This window comes from Dendropsophus ebraccatus, chromosome 7 (genome assembly GCF_027789765.1).
Source record: "Dendropsophus ebraccatus isolate aDenEbr1 chromosome 7, aDenEbr1.pat, whole genome shotgun sequence".
NCBI lineage: Eukaryota > Metazoa > Chordata > Amphibia > Anura > Hylidae > Dendropsophus > Dendropsophus ebraccatus.
In genome coordinates, this window is record NC_091460.1 from 2,463,069 (window position 1) to 2,479,594 (window position 16,526).

The 16,526-nt window shown below is 50.9% G+C and overlaps 1 protein-coding gene across 1 annotated transcript in view; it reads right to left on the minus strand.

Annotated features, from left to right (window-relative positions):
• LOC138797152 (zinc finger protein 84-like) overlaps positions 1 to 16,526 on the minus strand; it is an 863,099-nt gene that overhangs the window by 305,260 nt on the left and 541,313 nt on the right. The gene's annotated exons all lie outside the window — the stretch shown is intronic.

Sequence of the window (16,526 nt, forward strand, 5' to 3'; positions counted from 1 at the left end):
CCTGCACTGCTGAGCTCCGCCCCCACATGTACTGGTCACATGATTGTGACATCATCACAGGTCCTACACCTCCAGCATCTACCAGATACAGAGCAGCTCCTGGTCCGGCAGTCACTGCTGTTGTGTTGTGTGTGGAGATCTCTGCTCCTCAGTGTGTGACCCCAGCAGTAAGGTAAGCTTACAGGGGGAGGGGTGTTACATTGTGTTACTATCAGTGTGTGACCCCCCCAGCAGTAAGGTAAGCTTACAGGAGGAGGGGTGTTACATTGTGTTACTATCAGTGTGACCCCAGCAGTAAGGTAAGCTTACAGGAGGAGGGATGTTACATTGTGTTACTATCAGTGTGACCCCCCAGCAGTAAGGTAAGCTTACAGGAGGAGGGATGTTACATTGTGTTACTATCAGTGTGTGACCCCAGCAGTAAGGTAAGCTTACAGGAGGAGGGATGTTACATTGTGTTACTATCAGTGTGACCCCCCAGCAGTAAGGTAAGCTTACAGGAGGAGGGATGTTACATTGTGTTACTATCAGTGTGTGACCCCAGCAGTAAGGTAAGCTTACAGGAGGAGGGATGTTACATTGTGTTACTATCAGTGTGACCCCCCAGCAGTAAGGTAAGCTTACAGGAGGAGGGATGTTACATTGTGTTACTATCAGTGTGACCCCCCCAGCAGTAAGGTAAGCTTACAGGAGGAGGGATGTTACATTGTGTTACTATCAGTGTGACCCCCCCCAGCAGTAAGGTAAGCTTACAGGAGGAGGGATGTTACATTGTGTTACTATCAGTGTGACCCCCCCCCAGCAGTAAGGTAAGTTTACAGGAGGAGGGATGTTACATTGTGTTACTATCAGTGTGTGACCCCAGCAGTAAGGTAAGCTTACAGGAGGAGGGATGTTACATTGTGTTACTATCAGTGTGACCCCCCCAGCAGTAAGGTAAGCTTACAGGAGGAGGGATGTTACATTGTGTTACTATCAGTGTGTGACCCCAGCAGTAAGGTAAGCTTACAGGAGGAGGGGTGTTACATTGTGTTACTATCAGTGTAACCCCCCAACAGTAAGGTAAGCTTACAGGAGGAGGGATGTTACATTGTGTTACTATCAGTGTGTGACCCCCCAGCAGTAAGGTAAGCTTACAGGAGGAGGGATGTTACATTGTGTTACTATCAGTGTGTGACCCCAGCAGTAAGGTAAGCTTACAGGAGGAGGGGTGTTACATTGTGTTACTATCAGTGTGACCCCCCCAGCAGTAAGGTAAGCTTACAGGAGGAGGGATGTTACATTGTGTTACTATCAGTGTGTGACCCCAGCAGTAAGGTAAGCTTACAGGAGGAGGGGTGTTACATTGTGTTACTATCAGTGTGTGACCCCAGCAGTAAGGTAAGCTTACAGGAGGAGGGGTGTTACATTGTGTTACTATCAGTGTGACCCCCCAGCAGTAAGGTAAGCTTACAGGAGGAGGGATGTTACATTGTGTTATTATCAGTGTGTGACCCCAGCAGTAAGGTAAGCTTACAGGAGGAGGGATGTTACATTGTGTTACTATCAGTGTGTGACCCCAGCAGTAAGGTAAGCTTACAGGAGGAGGGATGTTACATTGTGTTACTATCAGTGTGACCCCCCCAGCAGTATGGTAAGCTTACAGGAGGAGGGATGTTACATTGTGTTACTATCAGTGTGTGACCCCCCCAGCAGTAAGGTAAGCTTACAGGAGGAGGGATGTTACATTGTGTTACTATCAGTGTGACCCCCCCAGCAGTAAGGTAAGCTTACAGGAGGAGGGATGTTACATTGTGTTACTATCAGTGTGACCCCAGCAGTAAGGTAAGCTTACAGGAGGAGGGGTGTTACATTGTGTTACTATCAGTGTGTGACCCCCCCCCCCCAGCAGTAAGGTAAGCTTACAGGAGGAGGGGTGTTACATTGTGTTACTATCAGTGTGTGACCCCAGCAGTAAGGTAAGCTTACAGGAGGAGGGGTGTTACATTGTGTTACTATCAGTGTGACCCCAGCATAGGGCTGGGCAGTATACCGCAAAAATACCGATACCGTCACTGGCGTCGGTTAACCGACCTCAACTTAGCCAGGACGGTATCTGCGGTATTTTTACTTTTCTATCTCCCTGTTAGAGTGCCCCCTCACTGCGCCCGTCCTGTGAGAGCGCCCCCCGCACACACGCACGCCGCCTGGCATTAGCGCTGTACATTATGTGCAGGGGCGCTAATATCAGAGCGGGAGGTGGTGGAGGAGCAGCAGTGTAAGAAGGCCCCGCCCCCCGCAAGTCCCGTCCAAGCGCCCGCCCTCCTTACCCGTCCGGTCCCGTCTGAGGCTCCTCACCTGTCCGATACCACCCCACCCCCAGCGGTCCAGTCCCGTCCGATGCCCCCCACTGGTCCCGTCCTGTCCGAGGCCCCCCACCTTTCCCCTCCGAGGCTCCTCCCCCACACACCCGGCCGGCGAACACTGCCCATGTTTCCTGTGTGTGCAGGGACGCCGGCGTGTCAGAGCTGGAGGAGCAGCATTTGGGGGCGGCTGTCCTGTACTTCCCTAAGTAACAGTACAGGAGTGTAGCATAGGAGGAATAATGGGCTGCAGCAGGCAGGATAAGTTATAGGAGACATCCTGCTGCAGCCCATTCATTCCTTCTATGCTACAGCCCTGTACTGTTTCTAAGGGAACTACATTTCCCTGTATAGTAATACACCCCTATCCGCCGCCCTGTATAGTCATATACCCCTGTCTGCCCCCCCCCTGTATAGTCATACACCCCTGTCCCCCCTCTGTATAGTCATACACCCCTGTCCCCCCCCCCCCGCTGTATAGTCATACACCCCTGTCCCCCCCTGTATAGTCATACACCCCTGTCCCCCCTCTGTATAGTCATACACCCCTGTCCCCCCCCCCCCCCGCTGTATAGTCATACACCCCTGTCCCCCCCCTGTATAGTCATACACCCCTGTCCCCCCCCCCCTGTATAGTCATACACCCCTCTCCGCCCCGCCTGTATAGTCATACACCCCTGTCCCCCCCTGTATAGTCATACACCCCTGTCCCCCCCTGTATAGTCATACACCCCTCTCTGCCCCCCCTGTATAGTCATACACCCCTGTTCCCCCCCCTGTATAGTCATACACCCCTGTCCCCCCCCTGTATAGTCATACACCCCTGTCCCCCCTCTGTATAGTCATACACCCCTGTCCCCCCCCCGCTGTATAGTCATACACCCCTGTCCGTCCCCCCTGTATAGTCATACACCCCTGTCCCCCCCCTGTATAGTCATACACCCCTGTCCCCCCCTGTATAGTCATACACCCCTGTCCCCCCCTGTATAGTCATACACCCCTCTCCGCCCCGCCTGTATAGTCATACACCCCTGTCCCCCCCCTGTATAGTCATACACCCCTCTCCGCCCCCCCTGTATAGTCATACACCCCTGTCCCCCCCTGTATAGTCATACACCCCTGTCCCCCCCTGTATAGTCATACACCCCTGTCCCCCCCCTGTATAGTCATACACCCCTGTCCCCCCCCCCCCCCCCTGTATAGTCATACACCCCTGTCCCCCCCCTGTATAGTCATACACCCCTGTCCCCCCCCCTGTATAGTCATACACCCCTGTCCCCCCCCCTGTATAGTCATACACCCCTGTCCCCCCCCTGTATAGTCATACACCCCTGTCCGTCCCCCCTGTATAGTCATACACCCCTGCCCGCCCACCCCGCCTGTATAGTCATACACCCCTGTCCGCCCACCCCGCCTGTATAGTCATACACCCCTGTCCGCCCACCCCGCCTGTATAGTCATACACCCCTATCCCCCCTGTATAGTCATACACCCCTGTCGGTCCCCCCTGTATAGTCATACACCCCTACCCCCCCTGTATAGTCATACACCCCCATCCCCCCCCCCCAATGTATAGTCATACACCCCTATCCCCCCTGTATAGTCATATACCCCTCTCCCTCCTGTATAGTCATACACCCCTGTCCACCCCCCGCCTGTATAGTCATACACCCCTGTCCACCCCCCCCCCCCCGTATAGTCATACACCCCTATCCGCCCCCTGTATAGTTATACACCCCTGTCCGCCACCCCTGTATAGTCATGCTCAGTGAGTTTTTTACTTTTTTGATATTGACAGTTTTTCATAGCAAGTGGGTGTGGTTTGCAAAAAGGGGCGTGTCATAATTATCGTTCAGTTATCGTTACCGCGGCTACATGTGCGATTAATCGCGATATTGATTTTGGCCCATATCGCCCAGCCCTACCCCAGCAGTAAGGTAAGCTTACAGGAGGAGGGATGTTACATTGTGTTACTATCAGTGTGACCCCCCAGCAGTAAGGTAAGCTTACAGTAGGAGGGATGTTACATTGTGTTACTATCAGTGTGTGACCCCCCAGCAGTAAGGTAAGCTTACAGGAGGAGGGATGTTACATTGTGTTACTATCAGTGTGACCCCCCCAGCAGTAAGGTAAGCTTACAGGAGGAGGGATGTTACATTGTGTTACTATCAGTGTGTGACCCCAGCAGTAAGGTAAGCTTACAGGAGGAGGGATGTTACATTGTGTTACTATCAGTGTGTGACCCCAGCAGTAAGGTAAGCTTACAGGAGGAGGGGTGTTACATTGTGTTACTATCAGTGTGACCCCAGCAGTAAGGTAAGCTTACAGGAGGAGGGATGTTACATTGTGTTACTATCAGTGTGTGACCCCCCCAGTAGTAAGGTAAGCTTACAGGAGGAGGGATGTTACATTGTGTTACTATCAGTGTGTGACCCCAGCAGTAAGGTAAGCTTACAGGAGGAGGGGTGTTACATTGTGTTACTATCAGTGTGTGACCCCAGCAGTAAGGTAAGCTTACAGGAGGAGGGATGTTACATTGTGTTACTATCAGTGTGTGACCCCAGCAGTAAGGTAAGCTTACAGGAGGAGGGGTGTTACATTGTGTTACTATCAGTGTGACCCCAGCAGTAAGGTAAGCTTACAGGAGGAGGGATGTTACATTGTGTTACTATCAGTGTGACCCCAGCAGTAAGGTAAGCTTACAGGAGGAGGGATGTTACATTGTGTTACTATCAGTGTGTGACCCCCCCAGCAGTAAGGTAAGCTTACAGGAGGAGGGATGTTACATTGTGTTACTATCAGTGTGTGACCCCCCCAGCAGTAAGGTAAGCTTACAGGAGGAGGAGTGTTACATTGTGTTACTATCAGTGTGACCCCAGCAGTAAGGTAAGCTTACAGGAGGAGGGATGTTACATTGTGTTACTATCAGTGTGACCCCCCCCCCCCCCCAGCAGTAAGGTAAGCTTACAGGAGGAGGGATGTTACATTGTGTTACTATCTGTGTGTGACCCCCCCAGCAGTAAGGTAAGCTTACAGGAGGAGGGATGTTACATTGTGTTACTATCAGTGTGTGACCCCCCCAGCAGTAAGGTAAGCTTACAGGAGGAGGGATGTTACATTGTGTTACTATCAGTGTGTGACCCCCCAGCAGTAAGGTAAGCTTACAGGAGGAGGGATGTTACATTGTGTTACTATCAGTGTGTGACCCCCCAGCAGTAAGGTAAGCTTACAGGAGGAGGGGTGTTACATTGTGTTACTATCAGTGTGACCCCCCCCCCCCCCCCCAGCAGTAAGGTAAGCTTACAGTAGGAGGGATGTTACATTGTGTTACTATCAGTGTGACCCCAGCATAGGGCTGGGCGGTATACCGCAAAAATACCGATACCGTCACTGGCGTCGGTTAACCGACCTCAACTTAGCCAGGACGGTATCTGCGGTATTTTTACTTTTCTATCTCCCTGTTAGAGTGCCCCCTCACTGCGCCCGTCCTGTGAGAGCGCCCCCCGCACACACGCACGCCGCCTGGCATTAGCGCTGTACATTATGTGCAGGGGCGCTAATATCAGAGCGGGAGGTGGTGGAGGAGCAGCAGTGTAAGAAGGCCCCGCCCCCCGCAAGTCCCGTCCAAGCGCCCGCCCTCCTTACCCGTCCGGTCCCGTCTGAGGCTCCTCACCTGTCCGATACCACCCCACCCCCAGCGGTCCAGTCCCGTCCGATGCCCCCCACTGGTCCCGTCCTGTCCGAGGCCCCCCACCTTTCCCCTCCGAGGCTCCTCCCCCACACACCCGGCCGGCGAACACTGCCCATGTTTCCTGTGTGTGCAGGGACGCCGGCGTGTCAGAGCTGGAGGAGCAGCATTTGGGGGCTGCTGTCCTGTACTTCCCTAAGTAACAGTACAGGAGTGTAGCATAGGAGGAATAATGGGCTGCAGCAGGCAGGATAAGTTATAGGAGACATCCTGCTGCAGCCCATTCATTCCTCCTATGCTACAGCCCTGTACTGTTTCTAAGGGAACTACATTTCCCTGTATAGTAATACACCCCTATCCGCCGCCCTGTATAGTCATATACCCCTGTCTGCCCCCCCCCCCCCGCTGTATAGTCATACACCCCTGTCCCCCCCTGTATAGTCATACACCCCTGTCCCCCCTCTGTATAGTCATACACCCCTGTCCCCCCCCCCCCCCGCTGTATAGTCATACACCCCTGTCCCCCCCTGTATAGTCATACACCCCTGTCCCCCCCCCCTGTATAGTCATACACCCCTCTCCGCCCCGCCTGTATAGTCATACACCCCTGTCCCCCCCCTGTATAGTCATACACCCCTCTCTGCCCCCCCTGTATAGTCATACACCCCTGTTCCCCCCCCCCCCTGTATAGTCATACACCCCTGTCCCCCCCCTGTATAGTCATACACCCCTGTCCCCCCTCTGTATAGTCATACACCCCTGTCCCCCCCCCGCTGTATAGTCATACACCCCTGTCCCCCCCTGTATAGTCATACACCCCTGTCCCCCCCTGTATAGTCATACACCCCTGTCCCCCCCCTGTATAGTCATACACCCCTCTCCGCCCCGCCTGTATAGTCATACACCCCTGTCCCCCCCCTGTATAGTCATACACCCCTCTCCGCCCCCCCTGTATAGTCATACACCCCTGTCCCCCCCTGTATAGTCATACACCCCTGTCCCCCCCCTGTATAGTCATACACCCCTGTCCCCCCCCCCCCCCTGTATAGTCATACACCCCTGTCCCCCCCCCCCCCTGTATAGTCATACACCCCTGTCCCCCCCCCCCCTGTATAGTCATACACCCCTGTCCCCCCCCCCCCCTGTATAGTCATACACCCCTGTCCCCCCCCCTGTATAGTCATACACCCCTGTCCCCCCCCCCTGTATAGTCATACACCCCTGTCCGTCCCCCCTGTATAGTCATACACCCCTGCCCGCCCACCCCGCCTGTATAGTCATACACCCCTGTCCGCCCACCCCCCCTGTATAGTCATACACCCCTGTCCGCCCACCCCGCCTGTATAGTCATACACCCCTATCCCCCCTGTATAGTCATACACCCCTGTCGGTCCCCCCTGTATAGTCATACACCCCTACCCCCCCTGTATAGTCATACACCCCCATCCCCCCCCCCCAATGTATAGTCATACACCCCTATCCCCCCTGTATAGTCATATACCCCTATCCCTCCTGTATAGTCATACACCCCTGTCCACCCCCCGCCTGTATAGTCATACACCCCTGTCCACCCCCCCCCCGTATAGTCATACACCCCTATCCGTCCCCTGTATAGTTATACACCCCTGTCCGCCACCCCTGTATAGTCATGCTCAGTGAGTTTTTTACTTTTTTGATATTGACAGTTTTTCATAGCAAGTGGGTGTGGTTTGCAAAAAGGGGCGTGTCATAATTATCGTTCAGTTATCGTTACCGCGGCTACATGTGCGATTAATCGCGATATTGATTTTGGCCCATATCGCCCAGCCCTACCCCAGCAGTAAGGTAAGCTTACAGTAGGAGGGATGTTACATTGTGTTACTATCAGTGTGTGACCCCCCAGCAGTAAGGTAAGCTTACAGGAGGAGGGATGTTACATTGTGTTACTATCAGTGTGACCCCCCCAGCAGTAAGGTAAGCTTACAGGAGGAGGGATGTTACATTGTGTTACTATCAGTGTGTGACCCCAGCAGTAAGGTAAGCTTACAGGAGGAGGGATGTTACATTGTGTTACTATCAGTGTGTGACCCCAGCAGTAAGGTAAGCTTACAGGAGGAGGGGTGTTACATTGTGTTACTATCAGTGTGACCCCAGCAGTAAGGTAAGCTTACAGGAGGAGGGATGTTACATTGTGTTACTATCAGTGTGTGACCCCCCCAGTAGTAAGGTAAGCTTACAGGAGGAGGGATGTTACATTGTGTTACTATCAGTGTGTGACCCCAGCAGTAAGGTAAGCTTACAGGAGGAGGGATGTTACATTGTGTTACTATCAGTGTGTGACCCCAGCAGTAAGGTAAGCTTACAGGAGGAGGGGTGTTACATTGTGTTACTATCAGTGTGACCCCAGCAGTAAGGTAAGCTTACAGGAGGAGGGATGTTACATTGTGTTACTATCAGTGTGTGACTCCCCCAGCAGTAAGGTAAGCTTACAGGAGGAGGGATGTTACATTGTGTTACTATCAGTGTGTGACCCCCCCAGCAGTAAGGTAAGCTTACAGGAGGAGGGGTGTTACATTGTGTTACTATCAGTGTGACCCCAGCAGTAAGGTAAGCTTACAGGAGGAGGGATGTTACTTTGTGTCATATGTGAAATAACTTTTTTTCCTTCCTGTATCAGGACACAAGGATCTGTACCGGGGGGAGCAGCCGCTCATGATGGAGGATCAGCCGCCCGGCCTCACAGCACAAGGTAAGAGGAGACCTTCCTGATTCTAGAGAGCAGGGGGGAGGGGCCCCTAGATCATCATCCTCCTCCTCCCATCCTCCTCCTGATGACATGTAGCAGTGTATAATGGATTTGGCTCCCTGTGTGTTCTCTACAGATGACAGTGACAGGAATCCACCAGAGAGATGTCCCCGTCCTCTGTATTCCCAGGACTGTCTGCTGGAACATTTCCCTCTGGACAATCAGCAGGTAGATGAGGCCACAATGTGCACACAATTGTTGGTGATTGACCACAGGTTTATTTGACATGTTTTTTCCCCCTCTGTGTAGGATGAAGATCTGATGGAGATTAAAGTTGAGGTTAAAGATGAGGCAGAAGATGAGATGAATTTCAGGCCTGATTGGCAGTGTAAGGAGGGGGAGATGGTCATTGGGTGTAAATGAATATCTGCAGTGTGGAGGAGGAGGATGGTGGTAGTAGTGTTGGTAGAAGGGGATTAGTGTCTCTCCTGTGTATAGTGGAGGGGGTGCTGTTGAGCAGACTTTCTCTCTGACTTGTCAAGCTTCCTGGAGGTCCTGATATCGGAGAGTACACACCTTACACTAACACATCCTATTATCCTATTACAAATTCTGCACAGGAGCCATCCTAGGCCTAGCCACATGGACGGTGGTCCTGGACACTGCGGATGCCCTTATGAGGGTCCTAGAAAACCACCACTAACATAAAGGACGGCCGCCCGAGATGATGGGTAATTTCAGGGTTTTATCCTGGGCTAAAGCCGCAGTGGGCTAGTTCTGGTAACCATGCGTGCGGCCTGAGGGTAGGCATGGCCTCCGGGGGGGGGGGGGGGGGCAAAGTTAGAGGCTTAGATTGGCCGTATCATCAGCATTATCCCCATGTATCAGTGAATGTGTAATGTGTTAAATCCTATACTGAATGACCCTTTGCGGTAGGAGCAGTCTGTAGAGGATTTTATGAAAATGGGTGAGGATTTAGATAAAGAATTAAGAGGGTGGGATAAAACATCGGGAGCGAGCACTCAGTGGGCAGAATTAAAAAATGCCATATTAAAGGCAACTAGACTACATGTACGAGAAGTTAGCAAAAGTAAAAGGAAGAAGAATCCATTATGGTTTACTAGAGAGGTTAAGGCCATTGTAAAAGGAAAAAACGCAGCGTATAGGAAGTATAAGGAAACTGGGAATGAAGCTGACAGAGAGACGTATAAAAGTATACAGAAGAAGACATATCATCCTATAGGAGGTATACAGAGACTGGGAATGAAGCTGACAGAGAGATGTATAAATATATACAGAAGGAGACATATCATCCGATAGGAAATATATAAAGACTGGGAATGAAGCTGACAGAGAGACGTATAAAATTATACAGAAGGAGACATATCATCCTATAGGAGGTATACAGAGCCTGGGGGGGTAGCTGACAGAGAGACATATAAAAGTATACAGAAGGAGACATATCATCCGATAGGACGTATACAGAGACTGGGAGTGAAGCTGACAGAGAGACTTATAAAAGTATACAGAAGGAGACATATCATCCGATAGGAAATATACAAAGACTGGGAATGAAGCTGACAGAGAGATGTATAAAAGTATACAGAAGGAGACATATCATCCTATAGGAGGTATACAGAGCCTGGGGGGGGTAGCTGACAGAGAGACATATAAAAGTATACAGAAGGAGACATATCATCCGATAGGACGTATACAGAGACTGGGAGTGAAGCTGACAGAGAGACTTATAAAAGTATACAGAAGGAGACATATCATCCTATAGGAAATATACAAAGACTGGGAATGAAGCTGACAGAGAGACGTATAAAAGTATACAGAAGGAGGCAAAGCAGATATATGCTGCTAAAGCCTCAAAAGAAGAAGAAATGGCAAAATCTGTTACTGCGGGGAATAAAACCTTCTTTAGATTTATAAGTGACAGGAAGAAGAAGAAGAATGGCTGCAGCATTACTAAAATAAGTAATGAGGAGAATACGTTTATTGATGGAGATAAGGCGGTCGCTGACTATTTGAATAGTTACTTCTGCTCAGTGTTTTCAGAAGGCGGCCTTCACAATCACAGGATGGTTGGACACAGCATTGCCTCCAGCTATATGGGTTTAGCTCCAGTATTTTCAGAGGCTGAAGTTGCAGAGGAACTTGGCTGTTTAAAGCTGAATAAGGCGATGGGTCCAGATGGCGTCCATCCCAGGGTTCTTAAAGAACTCGGATCTGTGATTGTTGTCCCCCTGACTGATCTGTATAACCAATCCCTGCTAACAGGAGATGTCCCCGATGATTGGAGAATGGCCAATGTTATACCAATCCACAATAAGGGGACTAGAGAAGAGCCCAGTGACTACAGGCCAGTGAGCCTGACATCTGTAGTAGTGAAAATGATGGAAACTCTTCTAAAAAAGAAGATAATGGATCACCTAACAATCAGCAATTTGATGGATCCAAACCAGCACGGCTTTACTGCGGGCCGATCATGTCAGACTAATCTCAATGATTTCTTTGAATATACCACAAAAGTGCTGGAAGAAGGTGCTGGGGATATCGCCTATCTGGACTTCAGCAAAGCTTTTGATATAGTTCCCCATAAAGAGCTGATAGAGAAGGGGGCGGAGCCTGGCCGGGCATGTGAGCAGACGTGTGACCTGAGAGCTCCGGCGGGTCCCGCTGCTTACCGGCGTTTACATCCTCCTGCAGGCCACCAAACTTCCCAGCAATCCTCCCAGGGGTACACAGATCCCCAGAAACCGATCCGGTGCGGAAACCATGGCCGGCGGGACGTCTAAGAAGACGAAATCGACGGCCGGAGCGGGCGGCCGAGAGATTCAAGATGGCGCTGACCCGCCGCCTCACACACCGCGCTCCACACGGCTGCTCACTACAGGGACGGCTGCCAGGCTGGCCGAGTTCCAGAAGCCGCCGACCCCCCGGATGACCCACAACTGTGTCCGGTATGATCATGAGGAAGGGGAGGACATTGAGGAGTGCCCCATAGAAAATGCCCCATTAGGAGCTGCTATTGTGGAGGGCTGCAGAGGAGAGGAGAGGAGAGGGAGGAGAGCTCTGATTCCCTGGCAGGAGCTGCAAAGCAGTGCAGTGCTCTATCTCTATGCACAGAGACAGCCCATGCTCAGGAGCCCACACTGAGGGACATTCTCCACGCTGTAGCACAATGCAATTCCTCTATTTCTAAATGCAATACTGCAATCTCCACTCTTACACAACAAATTGGCAGCCTGCAGGGTGAAGTGGGGTTTCTCCGCCAGGATTTACGTAAAGTCAGTGACAGGACCACCGAGGTGGAACATAGGGTGGGAGATCTGGAGGACAAAGTTGCACCCATTGCATCCACTTCCCGAAAACATGATCAGCTACTTTCTCAGTTACTACTGAAAACGGATGACTTAGAGAATCGTCTGAGAAGGAATAATGTGAGACTTGTGGGAGTGCCAGAGAGAGTTGAGGGCACAAATCCCACGGAATATTTTGAAACGTGGCTTGCTGAGGTATTTGGGAAGGATAATCTGTCCCCAATGTATGCGGTGGAGAGGGCTCACAGAGTACCTATGCGACCTCTTCCACCTGGTTCCCCACCTCGGGCAGTCCTAGTGAAATTGCTTCATTATCGGGACCGTGACACCATATTGAGGGCGGCTCGGAATTCTCCGGACGCAGCTATTAACGGCAGTAAAATCTCCTTCTTTCCTGACCACTCTGCGGAAGTTCAGAAACAGCGTGCCCAGTTTATTGAGGTGAAGAGGAGGCTGCGTACCCTGCAAGTACCTTATGCTATGCTATACCCTGCCAAGTTACGGGTTGTTGCGGCAGGGGATACCCATTTCTTCACCTCCCCAAGAGATGCGATGCGTTGGCTGGATCAGGAGGAACAGCATCTTCGTGGAAGGCGCAGCCCTCGCAACCAAGATGCGCCAGCCTGAGACCCGGACAAAACTACCTCGCCTTAAGATTTGGTGCCCTCGGAGGACTCCCAAGTGTCTGATAAGTATTGACGTACAAGTATTTTCTGCCATTTATTTGCTCCTGCTGGCCCGCGGGATTTCATTTCTCCTGTTTCAAGTGGGACCTGTTATGCTCTCTGTATGCAGCACCGCAGCTGACTGACTGTTCACTGTCCTGTGGCTATGGAGGACTGGTGCCCCGGTCTGCAGATTTTTTGGGAGCAGACCCTTTTGTTCCTGGATACACGGTTATGTTTTACTTGGGGGCTCTTTTTTTCCCTCTGTTTTTCTTTTTTTGATTCCACATGGTGCCTTATTTCTTTCACTGTGCTTGTTGTGCTCCGAGACCTGTGCGCTACTGCCACCCAGTGGCTATTTTTTTCTTCATTTTATGAGCTTCATTACTTGCAATGGAATGTGTATTATAGGATTAATGATATGCCTACTGTACAGTACTACCGTCCCATTAATATGCTAAAGGGTGAATATGGCTGGTAAGCTTACGGTGATCTCTTGGAATGTGCGGGGCCTGGGGGATGCGGATAAGCGGTATGCAATGTTTGATTCCCTGCGGCAGCATCATCCTGTGGTGCTGTGTGTTCAGGAAACGCATCTAACTGCTGACACTATACAACATCTGAGGCGGGCTTGGGTGGGGTGGAGTTACCACTCTGTGTACACTCAGTACTCTAGAGGGGTGAGCATATTGGTTCACAAGGATATTCCCTTCACATGCATGGACAGTAAAATTGATCAGAATGGTAGATATGTCTGTTTATACTGTGTTATCTATGGAATTAGATGCATCTTAAGTGCAGTATATGTCCCTCCCCCGTACGGTTGCACGGTGTTGAATAGGGTGATGGAGTTTGGCGCCGCGCACCCGGATGCACCTATCTTGATAGTGGGAGACTTTAATATGGTGATTGACCCCTCGATGGATAAATGTAGTATGGGTTCTGTGAGCCCAGGGGCCTCTACCACTCCCTTGGGGAAAATGCTGGTGGAACTGTCCCTCTCAGATGTTTGGCGTCTTAAGCATCCGGGTGAGCGGAGTTACTCCTGTTACTCTTCCACACATCACTCTCTGTCCAGAATAGATCTAGCTATATGCTCTGCCCCACTGTTAAATCAAATAACCTGCGTGGATTATCTCCCCAGGGCCCTCTCGGATCACTCGCCCTTGAAACTTCAAATGACGCACCCTGGATCTGGGGCGGTCGGCAGGAGTCTGTGGAGACTGAATCCGCACTGGCTGACAGTCCTAGATCCGGCTACTGTGGTACCGGTAGTGGAGGAGTATTTTGCTTTAAATGGGGGCTCGGTATCTCTCCGGGTGGAGTGGGATGCCATGAAGGCATATCTCCGGGGACATTTTATCCAGCGTATCACGGGGGCAAAGAGGAGGAGGGGGCAGTTACGTCAGGATCTTCTGAAGGGTCTGAGGGAACGGGAGGAACAGCATATCTTACAACCAACTGAGGCTACGGCTCGGAGACTCCGAGCTGCCCATACGGCGCCTAACATATTCGACATGGAATCTGCAGCCCAGAAACGTACATTTGCCAAGCATTCCTTTTTTGTGGAGGGGGAGAAGGCGGGACACATTCTGGCAGTGGTAGCCAATGCCCAAAGGGACGCCACCTACATCACTAGCATCCAAAACCAGGAGGGGGTGGCGGTGACGACACTACATGACATACTGGGGGTGTTCCGACGCTATTATCTAACACTTTACTCTTCCCATTTAGAGGTGACAACGGCCCAACTTACGCAATTTTTACTTGACATACCCTTACCAACTCTCACACTAGAACAACGGGATTTCCTGGACGCACCATTGTCCCTAGAGGACCTGGAGGCTGCAGCAGCTTCTCTACATAATTATAAAGCCCCCGGAGCAGATGGGTTCCCGGTGAAATTGTATAAGTCTGTGGGGAAGCCCTTACTCCCTAAATTGCTGGAACTATGGAATGCCTCCATGGAGTCGGGCACTCTGCCCGAGTCGATGCAGGAGGCGATAATAGTAGTCTTGCCAAAGCCCGGGAAGGACCCTCTAGTACCAGACTCCTATAGGCCCATCTCCCTACTTCCGGTGGATATCATAATTATAGCTAAAGCCCTGGCCACCCGTCTCTCGGGGATTATCTCATTTCTGATACATCCTGATCAGACGGGGTTCATCCCTGCCAGATCTACGGCCTTGAATATACGTAGGCTACACCTTAACTTGCAGTTACCAGTGGAGAACCCGGGGTCTAGGGTGATTTGTTCATTGGACGCTGTCAAAGCATTTGACAGCGTCGAATGGCCATATCTGTGGGCGGTGTTGCAGAGGATGGGATTTGGACCGGTTTTCCTATCAGCTATACAATTACTGTATTCGGCCCCAATGGCGCGCCTGCGGATAAATGGAGGGTTGTCGCCGGCTTTCCCGCTTCACCGGGGGACACGGCAGGGCTGCCCGATCTTGCCGCTACTGTTTGCGCTGGCTATAGAACCCCTAGCCTCCCTATTGCGCTCGCATCCTGGAGTGACTGGCTTTAGGAGGGGATTGAGGGAGGATAAACTGGCGTTATACGCTGATGATTTATTGCTGTATCTCAGTGATTCTTCCTCCTCCCTTTCTACTGCGATGTCCATAATAAATGAATTCGGGACTTATTCAGGCCTTATTGTAAATTGGGACAAATCAGTTATTATGCCCATAGACTCAGAGGATAGTTTACAGTTGGGTCCTGCCATCCCACTGAGGTGTGTCCGCACCTTTAAATACCTGGGAGTTACTGTTTCTAGGGATGTTAGGGCCTACGAAAAATTGAATGTGACACCCCTGATATATAAATTTCAGCAAAAGCTAGCTGTCTGGCGCAAATTGCCTCTGTCTGTGGTGGGAAGGGCGAACTTAGTGAAGATGATTTGGATGCCGCAATTACTATATATTTTACATAACTCTCCTGTGTGGCTTCCATCTCGTCTTTTCCATTAGATACATGCTATTTTTCGCGCCCTGATTTGGGGATCCCAGCATCCACGCATTAAATTAGACACATTACAGCGATCCAAGACTGACGGGGGTTTGGCGATCCCTAATGCTGCCATGTACTTCCTGGCAGCTCAACTACAACACCTGAAGGGATGGGAGCTGGATGACGGAGGGGACCAAAATAAAGTATTGATTAGTTATCACCTACACTCTGACTACCTGTTTGAGACTTTGGAGGCCAAAAGGATACTGCTGCTCTCCCCACAAATACCAACATTATTGCTAATTCATAAGATGTGGTGGAAGCTTGGAGATCTATATGGTATCACAGGGTATACACCGTACACCTCCATCTGGGACACTCCGTGGCTAGGGGATTTACACTTCCTGGAGGGATTTGCCACCTGGAGAGATGCCGGGATTCGGAAAATAATGCAGTTATATGATGGAGGGCAGTTGAAGCGTTTTGATCAATTACAGAGCCAATTTGTTCTGCCCCATACGCAATTTTATAAATACCTACAATTACGTCATGCATGTGAAGCGGAGGGGGAGGTTCTAATGTCGGGGGTACAATATCTGCCGCCTATGAATATTGTTGGGGAATCGGATTCCACTAAAGGGCTTATTTCCTGTTTATACCGCCACATTATCTCCAAGTATTTAGATAGGTACCCACTTACATTGCGGGAAAAATGGGAGGCGGATGTCGGCCCTATAGAAGAAGGTCAATGGAAAGAAATACTGGAAATGACACCTAAGCTGTCCCTGGGGGAGCATCACCGACTCTCACACCTATACCTCTTACACC